Below are 3,437 nucleotides of genomic sequence, written 5' to 3'. Positions count from 1 at the left end.
TTTGAGGATTGAAACAAAAATTATGACACTTTTTCATGTGGTTCTAAATTCATGTAGAGGAAATATTTAAGACAATTATATTATAAATGGGGGAGAGTAAAGAGATATAAAAAAAGGTGTGGTTTCTACATGTCACTCAAACTGTAAAATGATGATGCCAGTAGACTGATAAGTTATATGTATGTAATGTTATACCTTGAGCAACCACTAATATATCTTTGCAAAGAGACATACTAATAGATACTATAATAAATATGAATCCTAAAACATGTTCAAATAACCCTCAAGAAACCAGGAAAGTAGTGAAAAACAGAGAACAAACAGAAAAGAAAAATTAAAATGGCAGACTGAAGCGCTAACAAATCAATCACATTAAATGTAAATGGTCTAAATATACCAATCAAAAGATGGAGATTGGCATAATGGATTAAAAACTTGACCCAAAATTATGTGCTCTCTAAAAGAAAGCCACTTGAAGTGTAATGATATGTTATGTTGAAAGTAAAAGGATGGAAAAAATATTAAAGTTTCAATCCACCAAGAAGATATAATTCTAAATACGTTCTTATCTAACAATAGACTTGCAAAATATATAAAGCAAAAACTGACAGAACTGAAAGGAGAAAGAGACAAATCTACAATTAAAAGCAGAGGCTTTAGAACCTGTATCTCAACAATTAATAGTACCACTGGAGAAAAAATCATCTCAGACATTGAAAAATTCAATAATACCATCAACCAACAGAATCTAATTGACTCTTTAAAATACTCTAACAACAGTAGAATACACTTTCCAAATGTCCATGGAACACAAACCAAGACAGACCACTCCTGAGCCATAAAACAAACCTCAACAAATTTAAAATAATCAAAATGTGGCGTAAACCTAAATTAAGGCCCACTATTATGTACTATCCTGACATCTGGTGAAATTAAGAAGGCCTCATCTGGCCTGACCACAAGTTCTCCTCCCCCCTCTGGGATTGTGGATCAGGGCCCCTAGCCAAACGCTCCTCTTTGTCAAGGGGAACAGCTGCAGTTCCTTCATATTCTTGAATCACAGGTTTCGGTTTTCTGCCAGCTGTGGAAATATTCAAACAAACCAATCTCATCCTCCCATGAGAAACAGTAGACACCTCATCCTCTTGATACTACAAAGCCTGGCTCCTACAGCCCTAGTTGTTCACTCTGTTCCCAAGTGCAAACTCCCTTGTGACCCTGTACAGTGTGCAGCGTCCCCCTCCTTCCATCTGTAAGTATATGGGACTAATAAATTGCTATCAATTTCATCTGTCCAGTGTCAAGCGTTATGAGTTCAACTATCCTCTTAACCCTAGGGCAAGAATCTCTCCCTCACCAATAGGAGGCAATTACAACATGAAATCATACAGAATGTGTTCTCTGGTGACAAGGTAAACAACCAAATCTGAATAACACAAAAATAACAGAAAAATCTGAGACTCAAAAGCTAAACAACATACTTCTAAATAATCCATGAGTGATAGATAAAAATATTAAGGGAAATTAAAAAAAAAAAAAGACTTGATGACTGATCAAAAGTGAAAGAAAAATAGAGAGGAAGAAAAGAGTTGAGGATTATGTGAAGTTCAGATGATGAGAGACAGGAGTCAAACTAGCCATCATAGATCACTTTACAGGACGAATGCAGATGCATGGATTCCATTAAGTAGTTAACCACCTGGGAAAGTAAAAGCAGGTACAGAATTCTGAGGGGTAAGGTTGATAGTTGGAAGATGAAAAGAGAAAGTTGAGGCAAATCTGTGGAAGTGCTGACAGAAACCGCAGACCCGGGTGAATTACCTTCACTGGATGCAGCAAGTAGGTCATGGAGGAAGGTGGGAAAGAGCTGAGGTTGATGGTGTGACACTGAAGACTACCTTCCTTCCCGCTGACTCTTTGTCTTATGTTTAGCCTTGTTAGTGGGAATGCTGACAAAGAACATGGACCTTTTAAGTGTAATAATAATGTGATGAAATGTTCCGCCAATTGCTCTGCTCTGCCCCATTTCTAATCAGTGCCTTAGGTGAATATTATATAAACTGGTAATTTAATACCTTAGCAATCAGCTCTGCTACAGGATCAAATATAAAATATAGGATCAAATATAAAGAGAGTATGATTGTGTATGTTATAGATCCTAGAGTATAAAAAGATTGACTTATAGCAGAAACCCTTTTTCAAAGGTTCAACATCTCTCCTAGAAGAAACTATCTTCAGTTAAATTTTAAACAGAAAATGTGACTTTTTTAACTTCAAAAATTTAAATTTGAAAGATAATTTTATTTTATTCTATAAAAAGTTAACCTTTTTATTAGACAGAAGGTAAACTCATCATAGAAAACTTAGAAACAACAAAAAAGAAAAATATTCACTTATATTTCCATCTCTAACAAATACTATTTTGATATATTTTCTTCCAGTCTTTCTGCTATACTATGCTTAAACCTGCATATGCATTTGCTATGCTTAGATTATGAGCTGTGATCTCACAATTCCATTACATTTGTACAATTTTGTATTCCACTTCTTTTTAGTGATTGTTATATCATCAATATGTTTACATATCATAAGTTTATACATTATACATTCCTTCACTCTTTCACTTTCTTCTTTTAAGGTATCAAAACACTTCTTCAATATTCAAGAATAATGGTAGTCTTCAAAATGCTTATTAAATAGATAAAATGTTATCAGACAGAAATTACATTTAAGCATATCTGTATTTACTTATTGACCAAACTTGGCATACTCTCTTTTCTGCAGCTGAGATGTTTTTAGCTGTGTTTTTGTTAAATTGCTTCATATGTGTTACAAAGAGGAAAAATATAATGTAAAAAAATAAAAATAGAGAATTAGTGGAGAGTGATTGTTTTCTGCAATAATTTTTGATGCTCTTTACTACAATTGGTCACCAGAACAATCATAGGAAAGTGTTTGAAACTACTTTACTTATTTCTAGAATGGCATAGGAAGGACAACAAAAAGGTTAGTCACAAAATAATCCTCTTTAAGAATATGAATCTTCCTCTATTACCCCAAAGCATGTAGATCACATTTTAGTCATGATACATGATGCCGAATAAGGAACATTATGATTTTCCAACTGTTGTGTCATGACTTTGCAGAAATTAAAAAAAGAAATTTTTGCATATGAAAATATTGATAAACAAACTGGAAGGAGGATTGTAGACAGGTTATGTGTGTTTATATACATGTGTGCATGCATGCCCGTGGAATTCCTGCACTAATTGATTTGGATGTTGTGTGTATAGTAATGGGTGACTGATCCTCATCTGCACTTTAGTATTCACATGTGAGCCACAACCCAGAGATAAATGTTACTAGCATAGGGAATGTAGTTAGAATTAATGTAATGACTAGATGGAGAGCAAGAGGAGAGAAAGAGTAATTAGAGG

Source organism: Pteropus vampyrus, unplaced genomic scaffold (genome assembly GCF_000151845.1).
Source record: "Pteropus vampyrus isolate Shadow unplaced genomic scaffold, Pvam_2.0 Scaffold80, whole genome shotgun sequence".
Taxonomy (NCBI): domain Eukaryota; kingdom Metazoa; phylum Chordata; class Mammalia; order Chiroptera; family Pteropodidae; genus Pteropus; species Pteropus vampyrus.
This window is presented reverse-complemented; position numbering follows the sequence as displayed.